This window comes from Cynara cardunculus, unplaced genomic scaffold (assembly GCF_001531365.2).
Source record: "Cynara cardunculus var. scolymus isolate 2C unplaced genomic scaffold, CcrdV1 Un_Scaffold_6487, whole genome shotgun sequence".
Lineage (NCBI taxonomy): Eukaryota > Viridiplantae > Streptophyta > Magnoliopsida > Asterales > Asteraceae > Cynara > Cynara cardunculus.
The window spans coordinates 2,676-25,102 of NW_020202993.1; the positions used below are offsets into that span (position 1 = coordinate 2,676).

At 36.4% G+C, this 22,427-nt stretch overlaps 1 pseudogene; it reads right to left on the reverse strand.

Annotated features, from left to right (window-relative positions):
- Window positions 1-17,357: 17,357 nt before the first annotated feature.
- On the reverse strand, window positions 17,358-19,126 carry LOC112504675 (annotated as a pseudogene).
- Between the last annotated feature and the right edge of the window lie 3,301 nt (window positions 19,127-22,427).

Consider the following 22,427-nt stretch of genomic DNA (forward strand, 5'->3'; position numbering starts at 1 on the left):
AAGATAATGGGAATAAAAACGAGGAAATATCCTTTTACCCGAGGATGTGCTTTCTATTATTTAGTTTTGCAGTTTTCTTATTCAGATCAATACGAAAGGAATCGAGAAGAAGATAATGGGAATAAAAACGAGGAAATCGGGAATGCAACGACATCCACAAAGAAAAAGACTACGGGTGCAACTAGGCCAGTAAAATTTTTTAAGAGACTACTTCAATAAATCATTGCAAAATATCTAAAATTTTTAGCAATACTTTTTTGGAATCTTTGACAAGTGGTTTTCCATCTTCACTTCCTTTACTACCCCAAACAATCTACTCAACTAACTCGTACAAGTAGCCAACAGTCTTCTGGATCTAGGTACGAACCTTCTGGTGCTATCTCGTCTTCTCATATTAACTTGTAGGAATATGAGAATATGACATCTCAAATTGACCCAACCAAAGGCCTAATAGTATATCTTGAAATTGTTTATATTTATTTTATTGTAAAGTTGAGATTTATGATGTATATATGCCATATATTTTTGTAGATTATAAAATGCCTCTTRGAAACATCGTTGCAYGTAGTACMATTTATTATTCATCAGACAAACAAACAATACATGGAGTTATGCTTAACAATGATTGCTATAGAGTCTGAATCGATGAATCAACAAAGTCAGTTGTTTTTTACCAATACAAGTTGGAGAGCACAAGATAGTAGGGGATGCAATTGGTAGTTTCTTTGGCTTGGCCAAAAAGCCTTGTCATCCCTGACTTAAAGGTGTGTGGCTTATCTAATTCGTTTTTGTTGTTAAACTTTCTTTCTCATATACGATTTTACATTTTATAGGCATTTTTGTTACCCTTGTTTAATTAAATACTATTAAATCTTACACTACTCTATAAATTATGATTATTGATTTTGGAAAAATGGGATGGAACATAGGAAAACCTTTATTCAAAACATGAAAAGGACTACAACTCTAAGAAAAGGCATACCCTCCTAATTACAAAATGACGCCTAGGGAAACAAAAGCCTAACTTTAAACCCAATAACATATTTAATGACCCAGTTACCCAACTTAGATAAGTCACTAGAAATGGACCAAATAATGGATCAAAAACAAAAACCGCTTCTAGCTATTCCCGATCTCCTCCTCCAAATCCCGATTGATTAGGATTTTCTGCCATTTTTCAGTGTATGTCTCTTTCTGTACATTTAAGCACATATGATTATTTACATAATCAAAACATAATAACACGTTTATCCTCAAGTCTATCCATAACTCAGATTATATCCATCATATATAATCTATTTTTCTCATAATAGGTTCAGCTATAACATATTTCTCATGTTCATAGTCCCAGTGAAACCTATTATCATAACTTTTCACACCTCTAGTTTAAGTCTAAGTATTTCGCAAATACTCAGATCCCTTAAACTAAGCCTCTGATACCAACTGTAACAACCCACAATTTTCACGTACAGATAATTCACATACACATACTCATAAAAGAAAATATAATATTGTTTACAAAACACGGGCAAACAAAAACTTTCTTCAATACATTTATGAGTAACTAAATTTCATTAATTCTAAACTTTCCCCTTGCCTTTATCCTGCGAGATATGATGACCTGTAAAACAAATTAGTCCAACAACTAATCGTTAGACCTAAAAAGGTCTAGTGAGTGTACAAACCTCATACAATTTATATCCCAAACTAGCAGTTTAGAATTAAACCTGCACAGACACAAGCATTTTATATATATTTATTATAGATCCCTTTCTCTTTCGCGGTTACAACGCCATTTCATCTCTCTCGCCGTTACACCGCCATTACATCTCTCTCTCGCGGTTACACCGCCATTACATCTCTATCACGGTTACACCGCCATTTCATCTCTCTCTCGCGGTTACACCGCTATTACATCTCTCTTTCTCTCGCGGTTACACCGCCATTACATCTCTATCGCGGTTAAATCGCCATTTTATCTCTCTCTCGCAATTACACCGCCATTACATCTCTCTCGCGGTTACACTGCCATTTTATCTCTTGCGGTATTCAAAATTAACCAAAATCGATAATGAAATTCAAACAACTTTAGCTGGATTTGAAGTCCGGTCATCCTTGTCCAGAAATCTAATCCAGACAACTCTTGGTGTTATATTGCGCGATTTAAAGAAAAACCAGGATGACTCATGAACGGATTAACGTCACATCGGAAACGCCTCGACTAGTTTAGGTTAAGTCGAACACACCTTGACCGGTTTAGGTTAAATCGGACAAAGCTTAGCCGGTTTAGGACAAATCCGTACAAAGCTTAGCCGGTTTAAGTGTAAACGCCAAACACCTCTGGTCCGATTAAAATAGAACCCAGACATCACTTGTCCGGTTTAAATAATATCCTTAGATTATGAAACATAATTCACAATAAATCAGTTCTAATAGCAATGGAATTGTATACGAACATGTAATACTCAAAGTGTTATACACTCACCTTTGATTTTGAATTTGACTTTTATTACCTATAGCTTCTTTCCACTCTTTTTCTCCATCCGTCTCTCTTCTAAAAACAGCCAAAAGAACCTTTCTTTTTCAAAGGCACTTGCTATTTATAGCAAGTGCTATAACCGCCTTTTTGCCATCAAAAGTCCCTCTCAATACTTACACTCAAAATATATGATTATTAAGTTCTAAAAAATAATCAAACTGATTATTACAATATTTCGTCCTTAAAAGAATTCCGTCCCGGAATTCCATTAAGTAAACAAGTAGGAATATTTCATCCGCATTTCCGACTCTGATTCCCAGGTGGCATCTGGTCCTTTGTGATAACGCCACTGAACCTTCACTAACTCAATCTCTTTATTTCGCAGCTTCTTCATCTTGAAGTCCGTAATCTATTCAGGAATTTCATCAAAGCATAACTTTTCATCCACCTTAATTTCAGGTAACGGCACTGCCACATCCGGGCTTATTAGACATTTCCTTAAATTTGACACATGAAATGTGTCATGAATTCGGCTTAACTCTAAAGGAAGTTCTAGTTTGTAAGCCACTTCCCCAACCCTTCCAATAATAGGGAATGGTCCAATATACCTTGGACTTAATTTCCCCTTTTTCCCAAAACATACCATTCCTTTCCAAGGTGATACCTTTAACATCACTCTATCACCCACTAGAAACTCAATCGGCTTCCGACATTTATCTGCATAACTTCTTTGTCTGTCTTGTGCCGTTTTCATTCGTTCCCGTATTACTCCAATTTTATCTGCAGTTCGCTGAACTAACTCAGGCCCAGCTAACTGTTTTTCACCTATTTCGTTCCAACACAAAGGAGTTCGACATTTTCGTCCATACAGAACCTCGAAAGGTGCTGCCTGAATACTGGAATGGTAGTTATTGTTGTATGCAAATTCCACCAGAGCCAAATGACTATCCCATGATCCTCCGAAATCAACTACACATGCTCTAAGCATATCTTCTAATGTTTGGATAGTTCGTTCACTTTATCCATCAGTCTGAGGGTGATAAGTTGTACTTAACTTAATCTGTGAACCCATCTCTCTTTGGAAACTCTTCCAAAACATAGAAGTGGATCGACTATCTCTGTCCGAAACAATTGATAGAGGAACACCATTACGTGTCACTATCTCATCAATGTATAGTTTTGCCAATCTCTCCATTGAATATGATTCTTTCATCCGTAAGAAATGTGCAGATTTGGATAATCGATCTACTATCACCCATATGGCATCATAACCTTTTGACGTCCTCGGCAGTTTGGTTATGAAATCCATAGTGATGTGATCCTATTTCCAAATTGGAATTTCTAAAGATTGCAATTTACCATAAGGACGTTGATGTTCTATCTTTACCTGGAGACATGTCATGCATTGCTCAACATGTTTAGCTATATCCTTCTTCATACTTTGGCCACCAGTAGTGTTGCTTCAGATCCCGATACATTTTATTTGTACCTGGATGAATTGCAAAACATGACTTATGTGTCTCATTTAAAATACGTTTTCTGAGATCATCATAGCATGGTACCCAAATTCTATTCTGGAATTTCCAGAATTCTCTGTCATCACTCACCAGATCAGATATTAATACACCCAATCTTTCCTATTTAATCTTATCTTCCTTCATGGCCTCATGTTGAAACTCTCGTAATTCTTCCTGAATATTTGGTAACAACTCAACCCGTAGAGCTATAGCTTTGATAGTTCCACTTTCTCTTGTCGGCTTAATGCATCGGCCACTACGTTTGTTTTTCCTGGGTGATACAAAATTTCACAATCATAATCACTAACCAATTCCAACCATCGTCTCTGATGCATATTCAGTTCTTTCTGATGGAACAGATGTTGTAAGCTCTTATGATCAGTAAAAATTTGACATTTCGTCCCGTATAGGTAGTGCCTCCATATCTTCAAAGCGAATACTATTGCCGCCAACTCCATATCATGAGTAGGATACTTGCCTTTCATGATCTTTTAACAGTCTGGAAGCAACTATCACCTTTCCACGTTGCATTAGTACATAACCCAAACCCATCTTTGACGCGTCACTATATACCATAAAATCTTCCATTCCATCTGGCAAAGATAGAATTAGTGCACTGCATAGCTTATCTTTTAACATTTGAAAGGCCTGAGCTTGTGCTTTATCCCACATATTTTTCACATTTTTCTTTGTCAGCTTTGTTAATGGAGTAGCTATACGAGAGAAATATTGTGTAAACTTACGATAATACCCAGCCAATCCAAGAAAACTTCTGATTTCAGTTGGAGTCTTTGGGGCTTCCCATTTTTCAATGGTTACAATCTTCAAAGGATCCACTTTAATGCCTTCTTTTGAGATAACATGCCCTAAAAACTGAACTTCTCGCAGCCAAAAATCACATTTTGACATCTTGACATACAATTTCTCTTGTTTCAGCAATTCCAAGAGTAATCTTAAATGATGAGCATGATCTTCTTCCGACCGAGAATAAATCAGAATATCATCAATGAAAACGATCGCAAATTTATCAAGATATGGACGACACACCCTATTCATCATGTCCATAAAGGCTGCAGGTGCAGTTGTGAGTCCAAATGGCATAACCAGGAATTCATAATGACCATAACGTATACGGAATGCTGTTTTCGACACATCTTCATTCCGAATCTTCAACCGGTGATAACCGGACCGTAAATCAATTTTCGAAAAATAGGTAGCCCCAACCAATTGATCAAATAAATCATCAATTCTTGGGAGATGATACTTATTTTTTATTGTTAGTTTATTCAGCTCCTGGTAATCAATGCACATCCTCATTGATCCATCCTTCTTCTTTACAAATAGCACCGGTGCACCCCATGGGGAAGTACTTGATCGGATAAAACCTTTATCCAACAATTTTTTTAATTGAGACATTAACTCCTTTAACTCAGAAGGAGCTAATCTATATGGTGCACGTGCAACGGGTGCTACACCAGGAAGTAATTCAATTTGGAACTCAATCGTTTGATCCGGAGGTAGACTTATCAAATCTTCTGAAAATACCTCAGGAAATTCTCTTACGACTGGGATATCCTCCATCTTTCCCTTTTCTTTCTTCATATCTATAGCATATGCAAGAAAACTAACACATCCCTTCTATCCATACCTTCGAGCCTTTAGAACTGAAATAAGGCTAGAGTAATGATCCCGTCGATCCCCATAAATCACAACCTTTCCTTTTTCCAGTAAGTCTATATAAATCATCTTTTCATCACAGACTATATTGGCTTGGTTTTTAGCTAACCAATCCATGCCTCTAATTATATCAAATTCCCGTAAAGGCAAAGGAAATAGTTGTATAGGTACCTCACATCCTTCTATACTTATGAAACATTCATCAATTCTTTCCTTAATCGAAACTTCACTATCGTTTGTTGTTTCCACAATTAGATCCTCACTTAACGCTTTAGATTCTAAATGTGCACAGTTAACAAACGATGGTGACACAAAAGTACGATTTGCATCCGAGTCAAATAAAACTTTGGCATATACTGAATTAACAAGGAATGTACCTGTTACCACTTCAGGATGCTCTTCTGCCTCGCCTCTCGTCATTTGAGAGGCTCTCCCTTTTGCATTAGACTCTGCCTGTCTTATCCCTCCCCGACCACTTGGATTAACACGATTATCCATTTGCCCATGACCTGTTGGCACATACCCAGATCCTCGGCCCCCAGTATATCCAGACCCTCGTCCTCCAGCAAAACCAGACCCTCGTCCCTTCGCTTGCGGATAATCAACCTTTACATGTTGAGATGAATTACAAGTAAAACATCTTCGCGTCATTCGACAGTCTCGAGCTATATATGTCCTGGTTCTTAACATTTAAAACATACCTACGACTCTGTATTGCAATTTGCCTGATGTATTTTATGACATCGTGTGCACGCCTTATCAGCAAACCTGGGGACTGGTCGATTCAAACTTTCCATAAACCTTGGTCTACGGAAATCAATTATTGTAGCTTCCCCCTTTATTTTCTCTCCAACCCTTTCTTGTGGTTGCTGGTTAATGTCTTGTTCCAGTATTTCAGCAGCATCAACTGCTGCTTAAAATGTTGTCCGATTCCTGGATATCACATATTTCTGAAGATTTGACTCCAAACCCCAAATATAATTTCTTACTTTACTGTTTTTCGATATGATATAGGCTTCAGCAAACCGAGATTGTTCCATGAAAACTTCTGTATACTGGCGGACTGACATGCTTCCTTGTTCAAGACAAAGGAAATCATCTTCTAACTTTCGTACTGCCGCTTCAAGACAATAATGCATTTTAAACTTGATCACAAATTCTTCCCACAACATGGTTTTCAAAATGTTTGGATCTGAACTTGACAGAACTTCCCACCAGTATAATGCACTTGATCTCAGATAGGATACAACAAACAAAACTTTATCTTCTTCTGCACTTTTACTAACCTGCAGACTCAGCTCAATTTCTTTAAGCCAACACATGGCTTTAACAGGGTCACGCTCCCCAGAAAATTTAGGAGGTTTACAGGCAAGGAACATTTTGATATCCCCTTCTTTCTAAACTGAAGACGGAGTGAGCGGTACAGATGTACCAGTTACCGGGGTACTAGCTCCGGCTTCTTTCTGTTGTTCATAATCCCTTAGAATTTCTAGGTTATATGGAACCAAACATCCCAACAAATTTACCAAGCTCTTTTGGAATTTTCCTAACTCAGTTGCCAGCATTTCCTAAGTTATAAATCCAGGGTCAGAAACATTGTGTCCACTCCTTTCTCTTCCTCTACCACGGCCAGACATTGAACTTTCTTTGGCCGACAATTCGTGTTCCATATGAGTTTCTTGTCTAGTACCTCTACCTCTTCCTCGACCCCTGCTGCGATTTCGCGTTTCTATTGTCATTACATTTTCCGGGTCTTCTCCTTGAGTCAATTTCTTCTTCCCCGACCTCTTCCATAACCAGTAGAGGTCCTTTTCGATTGATTAGGATTTTCTGCCATTTTTCAGTGTATATCTCTTTCTGTACATTTAAACACATATGATTATTTACATAATCAAAACATAATAACACGTTTATCCTCAAGTCTATCATAACTAAGATTATATCCATCATATATAATCTATCTTTCTCATAATAGGTTCAACTATAACATATTCCCCATCTTCATAGTCCCAGTGAAACCTATTATCATAACTTTCCACACCTCTAGTTAAAGTCTAAGTATTTCGCAAATACCCAGATCCCTTAAACTAAGGCTCTGATACCAACTGTAACAACCCACAATTTCCACGTACAGATAATTCACATACACATACTCATAAAAGAAAATATAGTATTGTTTACAAAACACGGGCAAACAACAACTTTCTTCAATACATTTATGAGTAACTAAATTTCATCAATTCTAAAATTTTCCCTTGCCTTTATTCTGCGAGGTATGATGACCTGCAAAAAAAATTAGTCTAGCAACTAAGCGTTAGACCTAAAAGGTCTAGTGAGTGTACAAACCTCATACAATTTATATCCCAAACTAGCAGTTTAGAATTAAACCTGTACATACACAAGCATTTTACCTATATTTATTATAGATCCCTTTCACTATCGCGGTTACACCGCCATTTCATCTCTCTCGCGGTTACACCGCCATTACATCTCTCTCACGGTTACACCGCCATTACATCTATATCGCAGTTACACCGCCATTTCATCTCTCTCTCTCGCGGTTACACCGCCATTTCATCTCTCTCTCTCGCGGTTACACCGCCATTACATCTCTCTCGCGGTTACACCGCCATTACATCTCTCTCTCGCGGTTACACCGCCATTAAATCTCTATCACGGTTACACCGCCATTTTATCTCTCTCTCGCGATTACACCGCCATTACATCTCTCTCGTGGTTACACCGCCATTTTATCTCTCGCGACTTGAAATACGGTCATCCTTGAGATCTAATCCGGACAACTCTTGGTGTTATGTTACGCTATTTAAAGAAAAACCCGGATGACTCAAGAATGGATTAAGGTCACGTCGGACATGCCTCGACCGGTTTAGGTTAAGTCGAACACACCTTGACCGGTTTAGGTTAAATCGGACAAAGCTTAGCCGGTTTAGGACAAATCTGTACAAAGCTTAGCAGGTTTAAGTGTAAACTCCAGACAGCTCTTGTCCGATTAAAATAGAACCCCGGACATCACTTGTCCGGTTTAGGGAATATTTCCGATCTCCTCCTCTAAATCCCGATCCATCTTAATTTCCAATACTAGAATTCATCATATAGTCATTCACACACACAACTGCCGAAACCAATAGAAGCATATTAGAATGGAAAATACTCACCATGGCTTCAAAATATATGTACCATCCATCAAGCATATAGTCAACTCTTGGATCTGATACAAACCAGTCCACTTATCAACAATTAACATATGAGAATCACCATTCTAGATGTAGCAACCACTACGTTATAAAATAAGCCATATAACAACAGTTAACATTTGAAGAAAGTTGACCGTCATCTAATATGGACTAAACCATGTATCCAAAACCGGCATATGAAGAAGTCTAATTTCGGACATGTAGATTCTGATCAAATAAACCAATAATGTGGAAATTCAAACATTCCATAAAAACAACGTCTGTTTCAGATCATACCAAAGAACTAGCAACTGATTAAAACTTATGACAACAACCAACATATCAATAAAACCACATAATTTAAAGTTGTTGTATTGCCATAACTTCATAAAACAATCATACCACCAATAGCCACATTTAAAAAAATAAGCATGGTTATATGTAATAATTTGCCACGTTTAAACGTCACATTCTATGTCGATAAGTAGTTTATGACCACACTTTTAGTAAAAAAGCTTCAATACCATAAAAATTTGGATATGTTTGTAAAACCCACATTTTTTCCATGTACAGATAATCCACATATACATATTCATAAAACAGATTATTGTATTGTTTACAAAACACGGGCTAACAAAAACTTTCTTGAATACATTTATGAGTAACTAAATTTCATCAATAATTAAATCTTCCCCTTGCCTTTATCTTGCAGAGTATGATGACCTGCAAAACAGGTTAGTCAAACAACTGAGCGTTAGACCTAAAAGGTCTAGTGAGTGTACATAGTTCATACAATTAACATATTTTCTAAACTAGCAGTTTAGAATCCAATCTGTACAGACATAAATACATTATTTATACATATCATTTCTCTCTCGTGGTTACACCGCCATTTCATCTCTCTCTGGTTACACCGTCATTTCATCTCTCTCGTGATTACACCGTCATTTCATCTCTCTCGCAGTTACACCGCCATTATAGCTCTCTCGCGGTTACACCGCCATTTTATCTCTCTCACGGTTACACCGCCATTACATCTCTCTTGCGGTTACACCGCCATTACATCTCTCTCGCGGTTACACCGCCATTACATCTCTCTCGGTTACACCGCCATTTCATCTCTCTCGCGGTTACACCGCCATTTCATCTCTCTCGCGGTTACACCNCATTTCATCTCTCTCGCGGTTACACCGCCATTTCATCTCTCTCGCGGTTACACCGCCATTACATCTCTCTCGCGGTTACACCGTCATTTCAAAAACCGACATTTGAAATTTAAGCCTCTTTTAGCCGAATTTGAAGTCCGGTCATCACTGTCCGGAGATCTAATCCGGACAACCACTTAGAATAAAAAGAGAATAATCCGGACATTACTTGAGCGATATAGCCAAGTTCGTACAACTCATGGCCGGTTTAAGGGAAATCCGATGCCTCTTAAGCGGTTTAAGTACAAATCTGATTGCCTCTTGAGCGATTTAAGGCGAATCCGGTTACCTTTTGAGCGGTTTAGGTAGAACCCCGATCAATACCTGTCCGGTTTAGGGAATATCCGGTCACCCTTTGTCCGATTTAAGGAGAACTCCGGACACTCCTTGTCCGGTTTAAGGGACTTAACCAAATGTTTATGAAATGCAGTTCATAAATAGCATATTCTAGCAGTAAAAGAAGTAATAATCAATACTTTAAAGCAGTATACACTCACCTTAAAATTGATGAACGAATTTGATCCTGAGATTTCCTCTCTCAGTCTTTTTTCTCTCAAAATTTACAGAAAATCTTCTAAAAGCCAACCCCTTCCCTTTTTACATATACTTGCTATAAATAGCAAGTGTGTGGCCGCTTTTTACCAAAAGTCGGCTAACACCTCTCACTCACACAAGCCTACATAAATATATACATATATAATATATATATATATATATATGTATTTAAAAATTCCAAAATCTTAATTCGAAACTTATAACTCGAATATTACAACATTCCCTCCTTAAAAAAATTCCGTCTCGGAATTCCATTTAAGCAAAAAGGTAGGGATACTTCATTTGCATTTCAGACTCCGATTCCCAAGTGGCGTCTGGTCCTTTGTGATAACGCCACTGAACCTTTACTAACCCAACCTCTTTGTTTCGTAGTTTCTTCACCTTGTAGTCAGTAATCTGTTCAGGGGTTTCTTCATAGCATAACTTTTCATCTACCTCAATTTCAGGTAACGGTACTGCCACATTTGGACTTGTTAGACATTTCCTTAAAATTCGACACATGAAATGTGTCATGGGTCCCACTTAATTCCAAAGGAAGTTCTAATTTGTAAGCCACTTCCCCATCCCTTCCAGTAATAGGGAATGGTCCAACATATCTTGGACTTAATTTTCCTCTTTTTCCAAAACGTACCACTCCTTTCCAAGGTGATACCTTTATCATCACTTTATCACTTTCTTGGAATTCAATCGGCCTCCGGCATTTATCTGCATAACTTCTTTGTCTATCTTGTGCCACCTTCATTCGTTCTTGTATTACTTCAATTTTATCTGCAGTTTGCTGAACTAACTCAGGCCCAACTAATTGTTTTTCACCTATTTCGTTCCAGCACAAAGGAGTTCGACATTTTCGTCCATATAGAACCTCAAAAGGTGTAGCTTGAATACTTGAATGGTAGCTATTGTTGCACGCAAATTCTACCAGTGCCAAATGACTATCCCATGATCCTCCGAAATCAATTACACATGCTCTAAGCATATCTTCCAATATTTGGATAGTTCGTTCACTTTGTCCATAATTCTGAAGGTGATAAGCTGTACTTAATTTAATCTGAGAACCCATTTCTCTTTGGAAACTCTTCCAAAACATAGAAGTGAACCGACTATCTATATCAGAAACAATTGACAGAGGAACACCATGTCGTATCACTACCTCATCAATGTATAGTTTTGCCAATCTCTCCATTGAATATGACTCTTTCATAGGTAAGAAGTGTGCAGATTTAGATAACCGATCTACTATCACCCATATAGCATCATAAYCTTTTGATGTTCTCGGCAATTTGGTTATGAAATCCATAGTGATGTGATCCCATTTCCACACTGGAATTTCTAAAGATTGCAACTTACCATAAGGGCGTTGGTGTTCAATCTTTACTTGAAGACATGTTAGGCATTGCTCAACATGTTTAGCTATATCTTTCTTTATACCTAGCCACCAATAGTGTTGCTTCAAATCCTGATACATTTTATTTGTACTTGGATGAACTGCAAAACGTGACTTATGAGCCTCACCCAAAATACGTTTTCTGAGATCACCATAGCATGGTACCCAAATTTTGTTCTGGAATTCCCAAAACTTTCTATCATCTTTCACAAATTCAGATATCAATCCACCTATTTTTTCTTGTTTAACTTTATCCTCCTTCATTGCCTCACGCTGAAATTCTCGCAATTCTTCCTGAATACTGGGTAGCAATTCAACTCGTAAAGCTATAACTTTGATAGTTCCACTTTTTTCTTGTCGACTTAGCGCATCGGCCACTACGTTTGCTTTTTCAGGATGGTACAAAATTTCACAATCATAATCACTTACTAATTCCAACCATCTTCTCTGACGCAAATTCAGATCCTTCTGATGGAACAGATGTTGCAAGCTCTTATGATCTGTGAAGATTTGAYATTTCATTCCATACAAATAATGCCTCCATATCTTCAAAGCAAACACTACTGCCGCCAATTCCATATCGTGAGTAGGATACTGCCTTTCATGATCTTTTAACTRTCTAGAAGCATAAGCTATTACCTTTCCACGTTGCTTTAGTACACAACCCAAACCCATCTTTGACGCGTCACTATAGATTACAAAATCTTCCATTCCATCTAACAAAGATATAATTGGTGCACTGCATAACTTATCTTTTAACATCTGAAAGGCCTGAGCTTGCACTTCATCCCACTCATATTTCACATTCTTCTTGGTCAGCTTCGTTAATGGAGTAGCTATACGAGAAAAATCTTGTATAAACTTACGATAATATCCAACCAATCCCAAAAAACTTCTGATTTCAGTTGGAGTTTTTGGGGCTTCCCATTTTTCAATGGCTTCAATTTTCAAAGGATCCACTTTAATGCCTTTTTTTGAGATAACATGCCCCAAAACTAAACTTCTCGCAGCCAAAATTCATACTTTGACATCTTGGCATACAGTTTCTCTTGTTTCAACAATTCTAGAAGTAATCTCAAATGATGTGCATGCTCTTCTTCTGACCGAGAATATATCAGAATATAATCAATGAAGACAATCACAAATTTATCAAGATAGAGGCGACACACCCTATTCATCATGTCCATAAAGGCTGCAAACGCATTTGTGAATCCAAATGGCATAACCAGAAATTCGTAATGACCATAACGTGTACGAAATGCAGTTTTCGACACATCTTCATTCCGAATCTTCAATTGATGATAACCAGACCGTAATTCAATCTTCGAAAAATAAGTAGCCCCAACCAATTGATCAAACAAATCATCAATTCTTGGGAGTGGATACTTATTTTTGATTGTTCGTTTATTCAACTCCCGGTAATCAATGCACATCCTCATTGATCCATCCTTCTTTTTCATAAAAAGCACCGACGCACCCCACAGGAAAGTACTTGGTCGGATAAAACCTTTATCCAACAATTCCTTCAATTGTGACATTAACTCCTTTAATTCAGAAGGAGCTAATCTATATGGTGCACGCGCAACAGGTGCTGCTCCAGGAAGTAGTTCTATTTGAAACTCAATTATTCGATCGGGAGGTAAGCTTATCAAATCTTCTGGAAATACTTCTAGATATTCCCTCACAACTGGGATATCTTTCATCTTTTCTTTCTCTTTTCTCATATCTATAGCATATGCAAGAAAACTAACACATCTCTTTTGTACATACTTTCGAGCCTTTAAAACTGAAATAAGGTTAGAATAACGATCCCGTCGATCCCCATAAATCACAACCTTTCCTTTTTCTGGTAAGTCTATATGGATCATCTTCTCATCACAGACTATGTTAGCTTGGTTTTTAGTTAACCAATCCATGCCTATAATTATATCAAATTCCTTTAAAGGCAAAGGAAATAATTGTATAGGCACCTCACATCCTTCTATATTTATAAAACATTCATCTATTCTTTCCTTAACCAAAATTTCACTATCATTTGCTGTTTCCACAATTAAATCCTCACTCAACGCTTTAGATTCTAAATGTGCGTAGTTAACAAACGACGGTGACACAAAAGAACGATTTGCACCTGAATCAAATAAAACTTTGGCACATACTGATTTAACGAGGAATGTACCTGTTACCACTTCAGGGTACTCTTCCACCTCGCCTCTCGTCATCTGAAAGGCTCTCCCTCTCGCAAACTCCCCACGTCTTATCTCTCTTCGACCACTTGAATGAACACAATTATCCATCTGTTCCCGACCTATTGGCACATAACCAGGTCCTCGGCCCCCAGAATATCCAGATCCCCGTCCTCCAACAAAACAGACCCTCGACCTCTTGCTTGCAGACAATCGACATTTATATGTTGAGATGAATTACAAGTAAAACATCTTCGCGTCACCCGACAATCTCAAGCTATATGTCCTGGTTCCTGACATTTAAAACATACTCGAGATTCTGTATTGCAGTTTCCCTGATGTATTTTATGACATCGGGTACATGCTTTATCCGTAAACCTTGAAACTGGTCGATTCAAATTTTCCATAAACCTCTGTCTACGGACATCAGTCATTGTAGCTTTCCCCTTTCTTTTCTCTCCAACTTTTTCTTGTGATTTTCGGTAAATGTCTTGCTCTAGTATTTCAGCAGCATCAACTGCCGCTTGAAGTGTTGTCAGATTCCTGGATATTACATACTTTCGGAGATTAAATTCTAAACCCCAGATGTATTTTCTTACTTTACTATTTTCTGATATGATGTAAGCTTCAGCGAACCGGGATTGTTCCATAAAGACTTCCGTACACTAGCGGACTGACATATTTTCTTGTTCAAGACGAAGGAAATCATCTTCTAACTTTCGCACTGCTGCTTCAGGACAATACTGCACTTTAAACTTAATCACAAATTCTTCCCACAACATAGTTTTCAAAATGTTCGGATCTGAACTTGACAGAACTTCCCACCAGTATAAAGCTCTTGATCTCAGACGAGGTACAACAAACATGACTTTATCTTCTTCTGTACTTTTACTAACCTGCAGACTCAGCTCAATTTCTTTAAGCCAACACATAGCTTTAACAGGATCACGTTCACCAGAAAACTTAGGAGGTTTACAAGCAAGAAACATTTTGATATCTCCTCCTTTTTATACTGAGGACGAAGTAAGGGGTATAGATATACCAGTTACCAGTGTACTAGCTCCGGCTTCCTCCTGATAATCGGGATTTCTTACCACTTCTGGATTATTTTGGGCTGTACGTCCCAACAAATTTACCAGAATTTCTTGAAATTTGCCTAATTCAGCTGCCAGCATTCCTTGAGTAATAAATCCGGGGTCAGAAATATTGTGTCCACCCCTTGCTCTTCCTCTACCATGGCCATACATCGAACTTTCTTGGGCCGACAATTCCTGTTCCCCATGAGTTTCTTGTCTAGCACCTCTATCTCTTCCTCGGACCCTGCTGGGACTTTGTGTTTTAATCGTCATCATATTTTCCAGGTCTTCCCCTTGAGTCACATTTCTTCTTCCCCGACCTCTTCCATAACCAGTAGCGGTCCTTTCTGATTGATTGGGATTATCTGCCATTTCTTAGTGTATAACTTTTTCTGTCACATTTAAACACACATGATTATTCTCATAATCACAACATAATAACACATTTATCCTCATGTCTATCCATAACTTAGATTATATCAGTCATATATAATCTATCTTTCTCATAATAGGTTCAGCTATAACATATTCTCATGTTCATAGACTTAGTGAAACCTATTATCATAACTTCCACACCTCTAGTTTAAGTCTAAGTATTTCGCAAATACCCAGATCCCTTAAACTATGGCTTTGATACTAACTGTAACAACCCACATTTTTCCCATGTACAGATAATCCACATATATGTATTCATAAAACAGAATATTGTATTGTTTACAAAACACGGGCTAACAAAAACTTTCTTGAATACGTTTATGAACAACTAAATTTCATCAATAATTAAATCTTCCCCTTGCCTTTATCTTGCGGAGTATGATGACCTGCAAAACAGGTTAGTCCAACAACTGAGCGTTAGACCTAAAAGGTCTAGTGAGTGTACATAGTTCATACAATTAACATACTTTCTAAACTAGCAGCTTAGAATCCAATCTGTATAGACACAAATACTTTATTTATACATATCTTTTCTCTCTCGCGGTTACACCGCCATTTCATCTCTCTCGCGGTTACACCGCCAATTCATCTCTCTCGCGGTTACATCGCCATTACATCTCTCTCGCAGTTCATAAATAGCATATTCTAGCAGTAAAAGAAGTAATAATCAATACTTTAAAGCAGTATACACTCACCTTAAAATTGATGAACGGATTTGAGCCTGAGATTTCCTCTCTCAGTCTTTTTCTCTCAAAATTTACAGAAAATCTTCTAAAAGCCAACTGCTTCCCTTTTTACATACACTTGCTATAAATAGCATGTGTGTGGCCGCTTTTTACCAAAAGTCGGCTAACACCTCTCACTCACACAATCCTACATAAATATATACATATATAATACACACACACACACACACACACATATATATATATATATATATATATTTAAAAATTCCAAAATCTTAATTCGAAACTTATAACTCGAATATTACAATGTTTATGGCCGCAACTTTTTAGGCTATGAATTCAGTTTTTCATGTGAGTGACAATTTTAAACGTGGCCATTAGGATATTAAAAGTAGTCACGGTTGAATTGGCTGTGAATTGGTTGAAGAAAATAAATCTGTGGCTAAAGGCCTACGACTACGTTTCTTAACCGTGACCATTGTAAGTTTTTATTAACGTGGATTTCCAACCCGCTATGCGAGCCGACTAATCCAAGGGCAACCACCTGCTTTAAAGAATAGCCCAGAGTCACCGCATTGGAAACTCCGTGTCCACAGGGGCATTTTTATTCCTCCTTCGATTTGAACCTGGGACCTATAGGTACTTTTGACCTCCGGAGCCAAGCTCAAACCAATCAGGCACCACCCTTGTAATTTATTAGAGTGATTTCTTACGAACCTTAAACACGATATTTTAAGAGTATCGAAAATGTGAAGCATTAAAATGTTAATGTAGTTATTTCCTAGACCATTTGAGACAAAAAAAATATTAGAAAAGCCAAACAAAAGATAACGGGGAACATTACAAGTTTATTAAGCATGTTTCATTTATTGAGATATTTAAAAATACATGAATTACATATGAAATAAGCATGAATTCATTGATTAACTTTTAGATACAAATATATGACAGGAGATCCAATACGAATTAAGCATATTGATGCTCTCTTTTTTGTTTGAAGATTATCTTCAAAGGTTCTTCCATTTTCAAAGCAATCCCGAATTTGTCATTCATCTTGAGCTTCATGGGATCAACATCATTTGGAAGAATCAAGTCGAACTCATGAATCAAAGATGCCAATACAAGTTGAACACTTTTGATACCAAAGGGCATTCCTGGACAAATCCTTCTCCCCGAACCAAATGGTAATAACTCAAAGTCWTGACCTTTAAAATCCAATTTCGAGTCCATAAATCTTTCGGGTTTAAAAGATAATGGGTCATCCCAAATTTTAGGGTCTCGGCCCATCGCCCAAMGATTGACAAATATTTTGGAGCCCTTAGGAATTGTGTAATTCATAACCTCACAAGTTTCAGCCGCCATATATGGAAGAAGAAGAGGCACGGGTGGGTGTAATCTCATGGCTTCTTTGATACTCGCTTGTAGATAAGGTAAGTTAGATAGTTGCAAGTCGGTAATTTTATCCGAGTTGATCTCTCTTTTGATCTCATCTACTATTTTCGACATGACCTCTTTGTATCTCACGAATTCGGTCAGAACCCACACAACGGAAGTGTGTGTTGTATTTGTTCCTCCTACGAATAATTCCTGGAAAGATAAGAAAAATTGTTAGATTAAAGAAAATCAATTGTAAAGAAAACAATCACGATAGTTGAGATAGATTGAATGTTATTTCTATTAAACAACCGAAATACAACATAATAATTTGATTAATTAAGGTTGTTGATGGAGAAACAAAATTGACTTTATTTGTGTTGACTGTGTGTTCAATATAATGTTTGATGAACTGGTTTGGCATATGTGTATTTTATGTAGGAAAATTGTTCTCTTGTTTTCGAAATAATTAAATCCGTCTATACTATTAATGGTTCTTTTTAATAAAATATATTTTCGATCATCATCCCCTGCCTATAACTTTTGTTCAGCTACAAGTTCATAATTTTATACATAAATAGTCAAAAAGACTTAACGTAACCAACTGATTTATCTGATTATTTGAGAAACCATTTTCAAGCAAGCGATCCAAGAAAGATTGTGCTTACTCTGACGACCATGTTGAAGAATTGATCAAAGCTCTTCTTTCCTCTACGATATCCTCCCAATAAGCAAATGTATTTTTATATTGTTTCATGGTTCCTTTTCTTATTCCTTGAAGATCAAATCTCTCAAATATTGGGAAGAAAGAACCCAAGTCTTTTATAATCCCTCCATACTCGATTATTTTATGTAGCAACTCTTTTAACCCATCACGACTGCCACATTTATCTTCCAAATCAAGGAAATCTCTTGCAAAGATAATGGAACTCAAAGTGTTGAACAATGTAGTAAAAACTACATCCTCCACGTTAATCACTTGTCCTTGCTTTCCATGCAAGAAATCCAACAACCGGCCTAATTTTTCATCCCGTAATCTAGACTGGGATTCTAATGCTTTCGCCGAGAACATCTCGGTTCGGCAAAGGGTTCTTAAGTTTTTCCAGGTGTGATTGCACTCTGACCAAATGAGGGAGTGAGGTATTAGGGATGCCTGTTGAAATGCAGTAGGCACAACACGTGAGGAAAGAAAACGATCTTGAGTTTTAAGAATTTCCATGGCTGCATCCGGTGAAGAGGCAACCACAAGAAGTTGCTTGCCTAAGCGGAGAGATATAAGAGGGCCGTATTGATTAGCAAATTTGGCAGTAGAGACGTGAGGTCTATCCCCTACCTGATGTAGGTTTCCGATGATTGGCAACCTTGGGTGATAACCAGAATCCGGTTATCACATATAAAAATTGTTAGCCGCAACACGCAAGTATTGTATGCTTAATGTTGAGCACTATCGTAGGTGTATGTAAAATAAATTTTTTTAGTTTGGCTTGTAACAATTATTTTCAATATTTTTTAAATAAATTCATGTACATATAATCATCTAAATAATTAGATGTGCAATCACAATAAAAGAAGTGATATAACTAAAATTAAAGTACAATTACGAAATAGAATAAGAGTATTTTATTTATTGTTCAATGAAATATAATATCCTCTAATCTTGAGGAATCATACAATGCAAGGTATATAAACAATAACATTCGTTATATGTATAGGCTTACCGATTGTTGTAAGCAATAACTAATCATAGTTCGCCAAAGACAGAACAACTAAAATTTAAATTGGATTACGACTAAATTTATGATAAGAAACATGATTACGACTAAATTTATGATAAGAAACATACTTAAGACTATAATGCAATCAAAATCATGATACAAACATATATAACATTCTAATACCATCAAAGTTACAAAACAAACTTGCATAAAATCATTACTTTAGATCGTAATCATAAATTCCCACAACCCAAACTTGAAAACTTCAAATTTTCAAGACTTATGTACATAAAAGTAAGAACTCGAGAACCTGCAAACCAACAAATGCTCAACATAAGTAAAAATAACATAGTGAACTTGAATACTTCAAATCTTCACCTAATACATAAGAGTTATAATGCAAACAAAATCACGATACAAACATAAATAAAATTATAATGCAATTAAAATCATGAAATAAATCAATATAAAATTATTACTTTATATTGCAACCAAAAAAATCAAATATTGAACTTGAAGACTTCTTCAAATCTTCATGACATCATGCATAACTGAGGATAGAGAGAGTTTCAACTCGACCTTCTACTAAGAGTGTTGCACAAATTCCCTTTCTTATCACTTTTAGTTTAAGCCTTTCCTTACTATGTAACCAAGTCCTCCTATGAACCTATCCCCGCCTAAAGGATATGATAGATTACATACATGAAAGTATGGGAGAAGTGAAAAAACAAAACAAAAAAACAATGAAGATTATCAATAGTAAAATAGAAGAAAAACCAAAGAGAAACAAAATAAATTTAGAGATGTATATGATTAGATAGAATTTGATGTATAGGTCACCTCATACACTCATGGTTTGTTCTTTAATATATATATTAATTGGAAAAGATGAATGGTTTGGAGTTGAATGCCAATATTTAACAAAAAACATAAATTGACAAAAAAAAATATAGTAGTGGATATTGAGAGAATGAAGGAAAAAAAATGAGGTTCTAGGCTTTAGAAGAGGCCACCTCAATTACTCATGGTTTCTTCTTTAATATATATATTGATTGTATCAGCAATTTGTCTTTAATGTTATTGAAAACTCCCTATGGGCTTAATTATGTTAACAAGGTTGAGAGATATATCAAATTCGTAGGTAAATTTTGTTTCGTAATTTGTTTATGAATACTTGTAACTAGATGGTTTAATTTCATCTTTCGGGTTCAATTTTGTGTCTCGGTTTCCCTTCTTTGGTTCTCCCGAAGATATTTTAGTAAATATTATTAGGAGCTATCAATCCAAAACAGAAAGATGTATATAAACTGAAAGAATTTTGTAGGATAAACGAATGATTCTTATTCAAAAACATAAACTTGTAATACAAATCTATGTAGTTAACATAATGTAACATCTACAAGGATAGAATCGAAGAAAACATACTTGATATTGCAGATTCTTCGTGATATTGATCCCGATTGAGGCCTGCACAATCGCAGTGTCCTAAGACAAAAATTCGCCGGTGGAATCGGCGTTCGTCTAGAGGATACAACAATCGAATTTCAGTTCGCACTTGAATCTAGCGAATTAATATAAGTTTGGTGATGGATTTTTGTACGAAAAATAGGAGAGAAACAAGTGCGCTTTTTCGTTCTGTTATGTATCTAGCGAGAAAAAAAAATGTATATGAAGAGAAAGGAAAATTTGTCGTTCGGGTCGGGCTATGTCAGATCGAGAGACCCCAAGAGCCCCAAGGCCCATGTTTTGACCTTAAAGATGTATATGTATATCAAGGAGAGCCTACCATGAAGCACCACGCACCAATATAATTAGTTTAACTAATTACAACCTAATATGACCCATTATTGCATATTACAAGCCAATATGTCTTGTTATAAAAAAATACAAGTTCACTACCCGGCAAGATCCATTATAAGACATAACAACTCAATATTACCGATTATGATCAATAAAAAAATTCTTAATGAAGATATTGCATAACATACAAAGACTATTTAGTTGAATTAAAAAGGAGGGCGGGTATCAACTTAAGTATAAATTTAAGAGGAAGTCTAAAATTTTTAAGGGTTCGATAATTTTTAAGGGTTCGATTGACTATTGATTTGTTTTTGGTTTATTTTTGCTAATTCTTGGTAAAAATAACAGATTTTATTGAATGAGAAATATTGAAAGTAGGATTGATTTGTTTCATCCGTGGATTATTTTGTTGGTTTTTGTGTTAGCCTACATCATACTGTGACTTATGCTCATACACTTGTTCGTTAGAGGTGTAGTTTCCAGAATTATTGTTCCTTTTTTGTTTCAATGCCCTCAAGTTTGTACCTTTTGTAGTCCATGAGACTATCTTGATTTGTGGAACAAAAACAACTTTTATGCTCAGATAGCATTTTGCCAATGATCTTACATGTCTTTAACACTTGTTTTGTTTGTTTTCTGATAGTTCTGACAACATGCGTGGTAGAACCTGRTCCTTTTAATTTTAGCCTTGTTCACAACAATTTCATGAGCTTGTCTCACCTATAGAACGGGGAATTGGATTAATCTAATGCCATGAGCCTGAGGAGTTTAGTTAAGCTAAGAATTTTTAAAAATGAATGAATTGGGCTTGTTTAAATTCATTCGACATCAAGTTGTCAATTCGACATTCCATTACCTTTGCTTGGTCAGTATTGAGTTTCAAAGTTGTTAATTTTACATCCTATGGTCGACTTTGGATCAAGTTCTACATGTCTTTGAACTATGATGGCTCATAGATCTTATATGGTTACTTTTTATATAGTTACTAAGCTAGATAAGTATATTTTTTCTTGTAAATTTATTTTCAACTAATCATAGRGATGAGGCTCTTTTTTGTTATTATGTTCTTTTAACAATGACATTTTCTTTTAGTCTTATAAACTCACCGGCATTGGAATCGAGAGGGATATATATATATATATATATA